This window comes from Coregonus clupeaformis, unplaced genomic scaffold, assembly GCF_020615455.1.
Source record: "Coregonus clupeaformis isolate EN_2021a unplaced genomic scaffold, ASM2061545v1 scaf0031, whole genome shotgun sequence".
In the NCBI taxonomy this organism is placed as follows: Eukaryota; Metazoa; Chordata; class Actinopteri; order Salmoniformes; family Salmonidae; genus Coregonus; species Coregonus clupeaformis.
The window spans coordinates 705,985-720,409 of record NW_025533486.1 but is presented as its reverse complement, the minus strand read 5'-3'; positions in this window follow the sequence as shown (position 1 = coordinate 720,409).

Sequence of the window (14,425 nt, the reverse complement as noted above, 5' to 3'; positions counted from 1 at the left end):
TTCCAGCCATTATTATGAGCCGTCCTCCCCTCAGCAGCCTCCACTGGTATGTTCTGTCCTATATGAGCTCCAACAAGGAATTACAATGTATGTCTTACTTTTAATACCTGCAAATGGCAAATAAACTACTTGAACTCCTTATGAGTGTCTGCAGCCGACTAGGCTGTTGCCGTCTGACAAGATGCCATCTGACATTACAGGAATATTCTGCAAATGTTGATGAATCCACCCAAAGCAACATGCAGTCTTTCCACAAGACTCCCATGAAGTTATAGTGTGACGTTATGAGTTTACGTTAAGGTAACATACTCAGAACATACTGCACTGTTTTGATACTGTTTTAGATGTTACATTTACATTTAAGTCATTTAGCAGACGCTCTTATCCAGAGCGACTTACAAATTGGTGCATTCAATTTCCGATAGCCAGTGGGACAACCACTTTATTTTTATGTGGGGGTGGGGGAGGGGGGTAGAAGGATTACTTTCATACTTTTCCAGGTATTCCTTAAAGAGGTAGGGTTTCAAGTGTCTCCGGAAGGTGGTCAGTGACTCCGCTGTCCTGGCGTTGTGGGGGAGCTTGTTCCACCCATTGGGGAGCCAGAGCAGCGAATAGCTTTGACTGGGCTGAGCGGGAATTGTGCTCCAGTAGAGGTAGGGGGGCTAGCAGGCCAGAGGTGGATGAACGTAGTGCCCTCGTTTGGGTGTAGGGTCTGATCAGAGCCTGAAGGTAAGGAGGTGCAGTTCCCCTCACAGCTCCGTAGGCAATCACCATGGTCTTGTAGTAGATGCGAGCTTCAACTGGAAGCCAGTGGAGTGTCGTAGGAGGAGCGGGGTGACATGAGAGAACTTGGGAAGGTTGAACACCAGACGGGCTGCAGCGTTCTGGATAAGTTGTAGATGTATCCTGTGTTTAAACATTGAAACTCTTACAATAACACTTAAAATACCAATGGGATCATTTTTTGTATGTCTTTTATGTTGGAAAACAAATTGTACATGGACATATGCTCCATAATTGTACTATTGTACATGGATATATTGTACTTTTCATAATAAAACATACTTTAAACAAGAAAAAAAAGCACGTTAATGGTCCTCTCCCAGTCACAAGTTGACTTTTGTCATGAATTTTGCCCTGGAGGCAGAACTGCACAATTTCCTCTAGATATGCCAGCTGCATAGTTAAAATTGGCTATATCGTAAACATTTGTGGAAAATAATTTTGTTATATGGTCTTAATTTAAGGTAAGGATTAGCAGTGAGGTTAAGGTTAGCATTAAAATCAGATATTATTACTTTATGCCTGTGCCAGCTAGTGACCACTTTGCAGAACTGCCTCCAGGGCAAGATTCATGACAATAAATGCCAACCTGCCTCCCAGTCATCCCCTCCCTATCTCTACAAGGCTGCAGAACATGCAAGCTAGTGATGCGGGGGTTGTCTCATAACCCACAGTCCCCAGGCGGGTGGGTGGCAGGCAGGTTCAATACAGAGAAAACAATAGACTACATAAGAAAATCCCTCAATGGATCATTATTGTTCAATTTACACTAAGTGGACAAAACATTAAGGACACCTGCTCTTTCCATGACAGACTGAGCAGGTGAATCCAGGTGAAAGCTATGATCCCTTATTGATGTCACTTGTGGATGAAGGGGAGGAAACAGGTTAAAGAAGGATGTTTAAGCCTGGAGACAATTGAGACATGGATTGTGTGTGTGTGCCATTCAGAGGGTGAATGGACAAGACAAAATATTGAAGTCCCTTTGAACGGGGTATGGTAGTAGGTGCCAGGCACACCGGTTTGTGTCAAGAACTGCAACGCTGCTGGGTTTTTCACGCTCATGGTACACCACACAAAGGACATCCAGCCAACTTGACAACTGTGGGAAGAATTGGCGTCAATATGGGCCAGCATCCCTGTGGAACGCTTTCAACACCTTGTAGAGTCGATGCCCCGACGAATTGAGGCTGTTCTGAGGACAAAAGGGGGGGTAACTCAATATTAGGAAGGTGTTGTTAATATTTAGTACACTCAGTGTATAACCTTTTAAATCACATCTCAAATCTACACTGTGCAGTTATGGGCCGTCTGTTATGGTGCTATCTTTATCAGTATCATAAAAGATGACAGTATTTCAACCACATCAAATATGCATCCATGCCAAACTGAAATCTTATCAGAAACATGTTGGGCCTCTGGGGAAGCAGTGGGGAGGGGGGTTTCTCTGGGGAAGCAGTGGGGAGAGGGGGTTTCTCTGGGGAAGCATGTGGGGAGGGGGGGGTTCTCTCGGGGAAGCAGTGGGGAGGGGGGGTTTCTCTGGGGAAGCAGTGGGGAGGGGGGGGGGTTCTCTGGGGAAGCAGTGAGAGGGGGTTTCTCTGGGGAAGCAGTGGGGAGGGGGGTTCTCTGGGGAAGCAGTGGGGAGGGGGGTTTCTCTGGGGAAGCAGGGGGGAGGGGGGGTTCTCTGGGGAAGCATTTGGAGGGGGGTTTCTCTAGGGAAGCAGTGGGGAGGGGGGGTTCTCTAGGGAAGCAGTGGGGAGGGGGGCTTTCTCTGGGGAAGCAGTGGGAGGGGAGGTTTCTCTTGGGGAAGCAGTGGGGAGAGGGGGGTTTCTCTGGGGAAGCAGTGGGGAGGGGGGTTTCTCTGGGGAAGCAGTGGGGAGGGGGGGGTTTCTGTGGGAAGCAGTGGGAGGGGGTATCTGGGGAAGCAGTGGGGAGGGGGGGTTCTCTAGGAAGCAGTGGGAGGGGGGTTTATCTGGGGAAGCAGTGGGGAGGGGGGTTTCTCTGGGGAAGCAGTGGGGAGGGGGGTTTCTCTGGGGAAGCAGTGGGAGGGGGGTTTCTCTGGGAAGTGAAGCAGTGGGGAGTCACCCTGTTGAACGTCTATGGCCCAAACATTGACCACCCACATTTCTTTCCTAATGTTTTTTGTCAGCTTCCTGCCTCCTGTTTGTCTCCGGGCCTCTAGAGGTCATCTGTGTTCCCCTCTGCCTTAGTTCTTCCTCGTGTGTCCTTATTAGCTTGATCCAGGTCACCTGTGCCTTGTTTCACCTAGAGTATTTTAGCTGTGTTTTTTCCCCTGTTCCTCTCTTGGTTATTGAGTCCTGTGCTATGTGTCTCCTGCTTTGTCCCACCGTGTCTTTCCAAGTAAGCTTTTCTAAGTTATCTTTAGTTTGTTTTTCTCCTCGTGGAGTTATTTTGTTTTGCCTCCTGTTTTGTTACTCTACCTATGTTAATATACCACTCTTTCTGAGAAGAACTTTTGTTGGACTATTTTTTGAAGTGTAAAGAACCTTTGTTACATTAAATCTACTTACCTGGAGTATTGCGGGTGTTTCATTTGGGTCCAACTATACCTCCTCTGTGGCTAAGGGGTAGAACCCCCAGCTCCCCACATCTGAGACCGGAGTTCTAGCCCAGCTTGTGACAGAAAAACCAAGTCAATCATGGACCCAGAAACACTCAGTTCCCAGGACCTGTTGGCGGTGATCACTCGACATGAGGCATCTTTCCAGCGCCATGAAGCCGTTCTCAGCCGACAAGAAGAGCTGATGGCTAGTCATTCTCAACTCCTGGCCGAAATGATGAGTTCCCTCCACCAGCTCTTTGAACGCCTCCCTGGTCCTCTCCTTCCTCCAGGTCACCCCCCAGTGACGACAGGCCTTCTCCAGTGGCGAGAGCCCCGACTACCACCTCCCAAGCCCTTTTCTGGGGATCCAAGCTCTGCCAGGGTTTCCTCACCCAATGCTCCCTCACCTTCGAGCCCAACCCTCAAGTTTTCCCACAGACCGTTCCAAGATTGCCTACATCATTACCTTCTTTCAGACAAGGCGCTTGCCTGGGCCTCTGCGGTGGCAGTCCCAGGAGGCCTGTTGGGACTCCTACGCTGCATTTGTAGAAGAGTTCAAGCGGGTGTTCGATCATCCTGTCAGTGGGCGGGAGGTTCAAGCGCCTACTGTCTCTCCGTCAGGGTCCCCAAGCACGGCAGATTTTGCCATTGAATTCCGGACCATAGCAGCAAGGAGCGGATGGAATGATGAAGCGCTGAGGGTCTGTTTTCAGGGAGGGTTATCTGAGCCCCCTTCAAGATGAGTTAGCCACCCGAGAACCAGCTGGAGATCTCGAGTCCCTCATAGCCTTGGCCATCCGCCTGGACAATCGTCTAAGAGAGCGGAGAACGGCTCGCCGCCAGGTGTCTCAGTCCCAGGTTCCTCTGAGCAGCTCTGTTTCTCCTGTTTGGACTCCGTCATTCAGAGCTTCCCGGCTCCTGAACTGCTCCAGGATTCCCGGAGAGCATGCAGTTAGGGCCGTTCCAGGCTTTCTCCCAACGAAAGGGATCGTCGCACCTCTTCAGTGGGAACTGAAAGAGGGGTACAGAGTCCCTTGTCCATGAGCCGATCCAGGCGGTGGTCCTGCCGTCGCCTGTACGTTCTCTCTCTGTTCGGGCCCGCTCTTGCAGTGGGGGTCATGAGTCAGCCCTTGACATGCCATCCAGGCAGTGCTCGCACACTGGAATTCCTCCGACGGCGGTTTTGGTGGCCGTCCATCAAGAAGGACGTGCAGGTCTATGTTGAGGCCTGCCCCTGTGTGCAACCAGGGAAAGTCTACACGCCAGCGACCCCAGGGACTGCTCCATCCCTTACCTGTTCCTCGAAGGCCATGGTCACACCTTTCTCTGGACTTTGTTACGGGACTTCCTCCATCCCAGGGCAACACCGTCATCCTAGTGGTGGTAGACCGGTTCTCAAGGCTGCCCGGTTTATTCCCCTGCCCAAGCTGCCCTCGAGCTAAGGAGACTGCTGAGCTCCTCGTGAACCATGTCTTCCGGATATTTGGTATTCCCCTGGACGTGGTCTCCACCGAGGGTCCCAATTCTCGTCCCCGGTTTTGGGGGGCCTTCTGCAGGCTTGTTGGGGCCACAGCCAGCCTATCGTCGGGTTCCATCCAGAGTCTAATGGCCAAACGGAACGGATTAATCAGGATCTGGAGACCATCCTGCGGTGTATGGCGGCCAGTAATCCCACGTCTTGGGCCACCTATATCATTTGGGCTGAATATGCCCACAACACCCTCCAGTCCTCAGCCACCGGATTGTCCCCTTCGAATGCCAGTTCGGTTACACCCTCCATTATTTCCAGAGGAAGAGGCGCAAGTTGGTGTTCCCCTCGCCCAGTTTGTCCAACGCTGTACGGCGGACCTGGAAGAAGGCCAGGCGTACCCTCCTTCGGACCTCCCAGAGATACCAAAGTCAGGCTAACCGCCGCCGGACGGCCCCTAGTTTCCGAGCTGGTCAGAGAGTTTGGTTGGCCACTAAGAACCTGCCCCCTCCGGGTCGAATCCAAGAAGCTTTCCCAGAAATACATCGGCCCTTTCCGCATAGCAAGAAAGGTTAACCCTGTTTCGTATCGTTTGGTTCTCCCTCGCTCCCTTAGAATTAACCCCACTTTCCATGTTTCACTACTTAAACCTGTCTTGTCTTCTCCCTTGCCCCCCACCAGACCCCCCGCACCTCCCAGGATCATGGCTGACGGCCAGCCAGCCTACACAGTCCGCCGGATACTGGACTCGGAGGGTCCAGAACTCTCTGCAGTATCTGGTGGACTGGGAGGGCACGGGCCGGAGGAGCGCTCCTGGGTTCCAGCCAAGGACATCCTGGACCCAGGTTTGATCCGAGAGTTTCGCACCCTGAGGCCAGGGTGTTCTGGAAGGAACGTCAGAGTCGTTCCTAGAGGAGGGGGTCCTGTCAGCTTCCTGCCTCCTGTTTGTCTCCCGGGCCTCTAGAGGTCATCTGTGTTCCCCCTCTGCCTTAGTTCTTCCTCGTGTGTCCTATTAGCTTGATCCAGGTCACCCTGTAGCCCTGTTTCACCTAGAGTATTTTAGCTGTGTTTTTTCCCCCTGTTCCTCTCTTGGTTATTGAGTCCTGGCTATGTGTCTCCTGCTTTGTCCCACCGTGTCTTTCCAAGTAAGCTTTTCTAAGTTATCTTTAGTTTGTTTTTTCTCCTCGGGGAGTTATTTTGTTTTGCCTCCTGTTTTGTTACTCTACCTATGTTAATATACCTCTTTCTGAGAAGAACTTTGTTGACTATTTTTGAAGTGCAAAGAACCTTTTTGTTACATTAAATCTACTTACCTGGAGTATTGCCTTGGGTGTTTCATTTGGGTCCAACTATACCTCCTCTGTGGCTAAGGGGTAGAACCCCCAGCTCCCCACATCTGAGACCGGAGTTCTAGCCCAGCTTGTGACAGTTTTTGATTTGCTCCCAGATCTTAGTACCACTGATCTAGTAATCGGAGGCGATTTTAATTGTTACCTTGAATCCGTATCTTGACAGACTGTCTACACGTACTCCACCAAATATCACCTCTGTCCAGGTTGTAAATAATCTAATCTAATCCAGGAATCTAGTGGACATCTGGAGACTGCAACATCCCACAGACAGACTACTCATTCATCTCTTAATAATCTAATCTAATCCAGGAATCTAGTGGACATCTGGAGACTGCAACATCCCACAGACAGACTACTCATTCATCTCTTAATAATCTAATCTAATCCAGGAATCTAGTGGACATCTGGAGACTGCAACATCCCACAGACAGACTACTCATTCATCTCTTAATAATCTAATCTAATCCAGGAATCTAGTGGACATCTGGAGACTGCAACATCCCACAGACAGACTACTCATTCATCTCTTAATAATCTAATCTAATCCAGGAATCTAGTGGACATCTGGAGACTGCAACATCCCACAGACAGACTACTCATTCATCTCTTAATAATCTAATCTAATCCAGGAATCTAGTGGACATCTGGAGACTGCAACATCTACTCATGTTCACAAGTCTTATTCTACAATCCACTACTTCCTAATAGATTCCAAATTGATACCCAATGTGCTCCATTCCAAATACCATGGCATCTTAATAAGTGACCACAGTCCAATTATGTTGTCCCTCAGTCTTTCTTTACCAAAACAGAATTACAGTTGGCGTTTTAACCCCTCCTTGCTCACAGACCAACCATTCATTGACTGCATGACAGCCAAGTTGAATGAGTTCCTCAAGACTAATGACACAGGAGTGGTATCTGATTCTACACTATAGGAACCTTTTCAAGTGGTTATGAGAGGTCATATTATTTCATATGAGTCTGCCATAAACAAAAGGGAATGACATGTGACTGGAGGACATAGAGAAAAAACTCCCAGCTTTGGAGGAGACATACACAACTTCACTCTCTCAGGTTGACTACAACAATATTTTGAAATTAAAATATGAATACAATTCTATTCTTGGTTCTCAGGTCAGTAAACTCCTACTAAAGTTGAGAAAAAAAAACAATTTGAACTAGGGGACAAACCGGAAAGGTTGCTGGCTAGACAACTAAAGGGTGCACAGATAAATATAGCAATCCATAAATTCCGGTCTAAGGCGGGCATCTTGCTGACAGATCCTAAAGAGATAAACAACTGCTTCAAAGAATTTGACTCAGAGTTCTATTCTTCCAGATCCGATGCATCTAGTTCTGATGTAGCAGCCTTCTTTGACTCCATCAGACTGACAAAACTTGATGATAGCGCCAAAAACAGAATTGAACTCAAATTTTACAACAGAGGAAATAATCCAGGCAATAAAAGCTTTCCCACCTGGAAAGGCTGCAGGCCCGGATGGTTTTGGCTGTGAATTTTACAAAACATTCAGTGATGCTCTCACTCCGCTCTTACTCAGGATGATCACTGATTCAACAGAAAATTATATTTTGCTGAAATCATTGTATGAAGCCAATATTTGACTTCTGTTAAAAAAAAGGCAGAGGTAACAAATCCTTCAAATTATAGACCAATAGCATTGCTTAATTTCGATTTTAAAAAATATCACCAAAGTGCTCGCTACTAGTTTGAACAAACATGTAAGAACCATTATTCACCCAGATCAGACAGGGTTTATCCCCGGCAGGTTCTCCTTCTCTAATGTGCGCAGGCTGCTTAACATTCTATATGCAAATCATGGGAAAGGCTCCAATAATATACCATTTAGCAGACGCTTTTATCCAAAGCGACTTACAGTCATGCGTGCATACATTTTTTGTGTATGGGTGGTCCCGGGGATCGAACCCACTACCTTGGCGTTACAAGCGCCGTGCTCTACCAGCTGAGCTACAGAGGACCACAAGGAGGCTATTATATATCGCTAGATGCTCAAAAAGCGTTTGACCAAATAGAATGGTCATACATGTTCCAAGCACTCACTAGATTTGGATTTGGACACTCATTTATCACCTGGGTCAAAACGCTCTACGCCTGCCCAACATCCTCTATTCTGACCAACAGAGACAAATCCAGTCCCTTTGAACTACCTAGATCTGTCCAGCAGGGTTGCCCACTCAGTCCTCTGCTCTTCGCTGTCCCCCTTGAACCCCTGGCGATACAAATAAGGGATCATCCTAATATCCAAGGTCTTAAAGTAGGAAACATAGAAAGCATCATTTCGTTATATGCAGACGATGTGCTTTTATACCTCTCAGACCCAGTAGCCTCTGTCCCTAACCTACTAGACTTAATCAATTCATTTGGCAAACTATCTGGAAATTCAATACATTGGGGAAAAAGTGACCTCATGTGTATCCCAGATAATTGTACAACAAGTGAGCTAGAGAGGATACCATTTAAAGTGGTGCATGATCACTTAACTTACCTGGGACTAAACATACCTGGGACTAAACATACCTAGAAACCCAAAGTTTATCTTCCAAGCTTAACTACAGTGATCTGGTTGCAAAGCTAAAACAAAACATAGAGAGCTGGGGAATATTGCCTCTTTCTATGATGGGGCGCATTAATGCCATAAAAATGGTTTCTCTTCCCAGGTTCCTTTTGTAACCAACTTCACAGATCCCCCCAGAAGAAAGGCACACGGACACCCGCACTTCAGGTTGACTCTGGTTTTATCTGCAGTAAAAGATATCAAACAGTGATGACAGGCATTGACAGGACGGTCACAGACTCACGTTCACTGGTTAGGTAGGACACAATATATATTTTAGATAGGAGCAACAGTAGTGAAACATACCCTCAATGTGAAGTAGATCAGTTGGACACTGTTGTCCCCCTGTGGCATTAACGTCCTGCCAACTGGGTTTCCCTGATCAGTTGGACACTGTTGTCCCCCTGTGGCATTAACGTCCTGCCAACTGGGTTTCCCTGATCAGTTGGACACTGTTGCCCCCCTGTGGCATTAACGTCCTGCCAACTGGGTTTCCCTGATCAGTTGGACACTGTTGCCCCCATGTGGCATTAACGTCCTGCCAACTGGGTTTCCCTGATCAGTTGGACACTGTTGTCCCCCTGTGGCATTAACGTCCTGCCAACTGGGTTTCCTGATCAGTTGGACACTGTTGTCCCCCCTATAACGCCCTGCCAACTGGGTTTCCCTGATCAGTTGGACACTGTTGTCCCCCCTGTGGCATTAACATCCTGCCAACTGGGTTTCCCTGATCAGTTGGACACCGTTGTCCCCCTGTGGCATTAACGCCTGCCAACTGGGTTTCCCTGATCAGTTGGACACTGTTGCCCCCTGTGGCATTAACGTCCTGCCATTGGGTTTCCCTGATCAGTTGGACACTGTTGTACCCTGTGGCATTAACGCCCTGCCAACTGGTTTTCCCTGATCAGTTGGACACTGTTGTCCCCCTGTGGCATTAACGTCCTGCCAACTGGATTTCCCTGATCAGTTGAAAACTGTTGCCCCCTGTGGCATTAACGTCCTGCCAACTGGGTTTCCCTGATCAGTTGGACACTGTTGTCCCCCTGTGGCATTAACGCCCTGCCAACTGGGTTTCCCTGATCAGTTGGACACTGTTGTCCCCCTGTGGCATTAACGTCCTGCCAACTGGGTTTCCTGATCAGTTGGACACTGTTGTCCCCCTGTGGCATTAACGTCCTGCCAACTGGGTTTCCCTGATCAGTTGGACACTGTTGTCCCCCTGTGGCATTAACGTCCTGCCAACTGGGTTTCCTGATCAGTTGGACACTGTTGTCCCCTGTGGCATTAACGTCCTGCCAACTGGGTTTCCTGATCAGTTGGACACTGTTGTCCCCCCTGTGGCATTAACGTCCTGCCAACTGGGTTTCCTGATCAGTTGGACACTGTTGTCCCCTGTGGCATTAACGTCCTGCCAACTGGGGTTTCCCTGATCAGTTGACACTGTTGCCCCCCTGTGGCATTAACGTCCTGCCAACTGGGTTTCCCTGATCAGTTGGACACTGTTGCCCCCCTGTGGCATTAACGTCCTGCCAACTGGGTTTCCCTGATCAGTTGGACACTGTTGTCCCCCTGTGGCATTAACGCCCTGCCTACTGGGTTTCCCCTGATCAGTTGGACACTGTTGTCCCCCTGGCATTAACGCTCCTGCCAACTGGGTTTCCTGATCAGTTGGACACTGTTGCCCCCTGTGGCATTAACGTCCTGCCAACTGGGTTTCAATGATCAGTTGGACACTGTTGCCCCCCTGTGGCATTAACGTCCTGCCAACTGGGTTTCCCTGATAAGTTGGACACTGTTGTCCCCCTGTGGCATTAACGTCCTGCCAACTGGGTTTCTCTGATCAGTTGGACACTGTTGCCCCTGTGGCATTAACGTCCTGCCAACTGGGTTTCCTGATCAGTTGGACACTGTTTGTCCCCCTGTGGCATTAACGTCCTGCCAACTGGGTTTCCTGATCAGTTGGACACTGTTGTCCCCCTGTGGCATTAACGTCCTGCCAACTGGGTTTCCCTGATCAGTTGGACACTGATGTCCCCCCTGTGGCATTAACGTCCTGCCAACTGGGTTTCCTGATCAGTTGGACACTGTTGTCCCCCTGTGGCATTAACGTCCTGCCAACTGGGTTTCCCTGATCAGTTGGACACCGTTGTCCCCCTGTGGCATTAACGTCCTGCCAACTGGGTTTCCCTGATCAGTTGGACACTGTTGTCCCCCTGTGGCATTAACGTCCTGCCAACTGGGTTTCTGATCAGTTGGACACTGTTGTCCCCCTGTGGCATTAACGTCCGCCAACTGGGTTTCCTGATCAGTTGGACACTGTTGTCCCCCTGTGGCATTAACGCCCTGCCAACTCGGGTTTCCCCTGATCAGTTGGACACCGTTGTCCCCCCTGTGGCATTAACGTCCTGCCAACTGGGTTTCTGACCAGTTGGACACTGTTGTCCCCCTGTGGCATTAACGTCCCCTGCCAACTGGGCTTCCTTGATCAGTTGGACACTGTTGTCCCCCTGTGGCATTAACGTCCCTGCCAACTGGGTTTCCCTGATCAGTTGGACACTGTTGTCCCCCTGTGGCATTAACGTCCTGCCAACTGGGTTTCCTGATCAGTTGGACACTGTTGTCCCCCTGTGGCATTAACGTCCTGCCAACTGGGGTTTCCCTGATCAGTTGGACACTGTTGTCCCCCGTGGCATTAACGCCCTGCCAACTGGGTTTCCTGATCAGTTGGACACTGTTGTCCCCCTGTGGCATTAACGTCCTGCCAACTGGGCTTCCCTGATCAGCTGGACACCGTTGTCCCCCTGTGGCATTAACGTCCTGCCAACTGGTTTCCCTGATCAGTTGGACACTGTTGTCCCCTGTGGCATTAATGTCGCCAACTGGGTTTCCTGATCAGTTGGACACTGTTGCCCCCTGTGGCATTAACGCCCTGCCAACCGGGTTTCCTGATCAGTTGGACACTGTTGTCCCCCTGTGGCATTAACGCCCTGCCAACTGGGTTTCCCTGATCAGTTGGACACTGTTGTCCCCCTGTGGCATTAACGTCCCGCCAACTGGGCTTCCCGCATCAGTTGACACTGTTGTCCCCCTGTGGCATTAACGCCCTGCCAACTGGGTTTCCCTGATCAGTTGGACACTGTTGTCCCCTGTGGCATTAACGTCCTGCCAACTGGGTTTCCCTGATCAGTTGGACACTGTTGTCCCCCTGTGGCATTAACGCCCTGCCAACTGGGTTTCCTGATCAGTTGGGACACTGCTGTCCCCCTGTGGCATTAACGTCCTGCCAACTGGGTTTCCTGATCAGTTGGACACCGCTGCCCCCTGTGGCATTAACGTCCTGCCAACTGGGTTTCCCTGATCAGTTGGACACTGTTGTCCCCCTGTGGCATTAACGCCCTGCCAACTGGGTTTCCCTGATCAGTTGGACACTGTTGTCCCCCTGTGGCATTAACGCCCTGCCAACTGGGTTTCCCTGATCAGTTGGACACTGTTGCCCCCCTGTGGCATTAACGTCCCTGCCAACTGGGTTTCCCTGATCAGTTGGACACTGTTGTCCCCCCTGTGGCATTAACGTCCTGCCAACTGGGTTTCCCTGATCAGTTGGACACCGTGCGCCCTGTGGCATTACAGTTTTTCTCAATTGCTAAAACACTAAAACCCATATTGCCTGAACAAAGTTCTCAGTTGCCTGGACTCATTTAGCTAATTATGCAGTCTGTTGTCAATACCTTAAACCATTTCACATGGTAAAACACAATATGCAGATCTCACTTAGACTTTTCAGCAAAACTCTAAACACGTTCTCATTCTCAAAACACTTTCTGCACTCTAATGCACATGTCATCCATACTGGTAAACACAAGAGGCAACAATCAAACACAAATAGAGAACACATGTCATTGATTGAACACAACCACTCAAAATGGATTTAACCTGTTTCAAATGATGCGACACAACCAATTTAAGGCAGTTCAGAGACAAACAGGTTGTTGAAGGTGGAAGGAGAAAGTCTGAGAATGGATAGAAGAAACAATGTGAGAGGACGAGGACGAGTGCGTATGCCAGGTGGGCGACGAGGAGGAAGGAAGAGAGGAGAAGAGGAAGAGGAAGACAAAGAGTGGAAATATCTGATGAAATTCGAGCAACAGTCATAGACCATGTTCTTGTCCATGGACTGACAATGAGGGAAGCAGGACTTAGAGTGCAACCTAATTTGAGCCGATTTTCTGTGTCCACCATAGTAAGGACATTCAGAGAAGAGAACAGGTACAGTGTACTACTGTAGTTTTGTAATTGTAAATTTACTGTACTACACTATATGCAGCTGGTTCAATAGACGTTTGTAAAGTGAATCACTGTATGTATTGTACTGCATGAATATGTTTTGTAACTGCACAACTACTTTTGTAGAATTGCAAGGCTGCCACATGCAGGTGGAAGGACAGCTATATTCACTCCGGGAGCAAGAGGCCGTTATAGTTGGCATGGTCCTTCAAGATAATGCAACGACCAGAGAAATCCAGGAACGAGTGATACAAGACAACACACACTTCCAGGGAATCGAACAGTGTGACCATTTCCACAATTGACCGTGTCCTCCATCGTAACAGGATGCGAATGAAACAAGTATACAGAGTACCTTTTGAGCGCAACTCACCAAGGGTGAAAGAACTGCGAGCTCAGTATGTGCAAGTAAGTGTACATTCAGAAACATTTACTGTAATCCAGATTGTCTACAGTACTAACACATACTATGTGAATGACATTACTCTTCAGTACATCCAATGTATGTGAATCAGAAGTGCATACAGCAGGCCTAGTTGTACTCTACAGTATAGCACTGTCTCTGGACCACTTACAAAATCCTACATACAGTATATTGTATTTCTACACAGACAATATTTGACTTGGAATCCTTGGACAGACCCCCATGAGTTCATCTTTGTCGATGAAGCAGGCTTCAATCAACAAAGAGGAGAAGGGAGAGGCCCGAAACATGATTGGACAGCGGGCCGTTCCTGAAGTCCCTGGTCAACGAGGTGGCGATGTCACAATCTGTGTTAATATCGACAACCATGGTGTTCTACATCACCATGTTACACTCGGACCGTATAACACCCGGCACCTTCTAAGATCTATTGCCAATCTAAGAGATATTTTATTTGAGCAGCAGGTTCAAGAGCAGCAGGGCCAAGAGCTAAATGAGAATCCCATTCCCACCTATGTGATAGTGTGGGACAATGTCAGTTTCCACCGAGCTGCTCAGGTAAGGGAATGGTTTAACATCAACGGGCAGTTTATGAACTTGTACCTCCCTCTACTGCCTTTCTTGAATCCAGATTGAGGAGTTTTTCTCTTGGAGATGGAAAGTGTATGATAGACAACCCCTACACAAGAGTAAATCTGCTGCAAGCCATGGATTTAGCCTGTGGTGATACAGGTGAGGAATCATGTCAGGGCTGGATACGGCACACAAGAGGCTTCTTCCCCCTGTTGCCTCAGGAGGGACAATATTGCTTGTGATGTGGACGAAGTGCTCTGGCCTGACCCAGCCCAAAGACAAGAAGAAGCACATTGATCACATGTTTACTCCTTTGATGTTTGTCCCTTTTAGTATTGTATACTGTAGTACAGTGCATTGTAGGCTGTATACTGTACAATG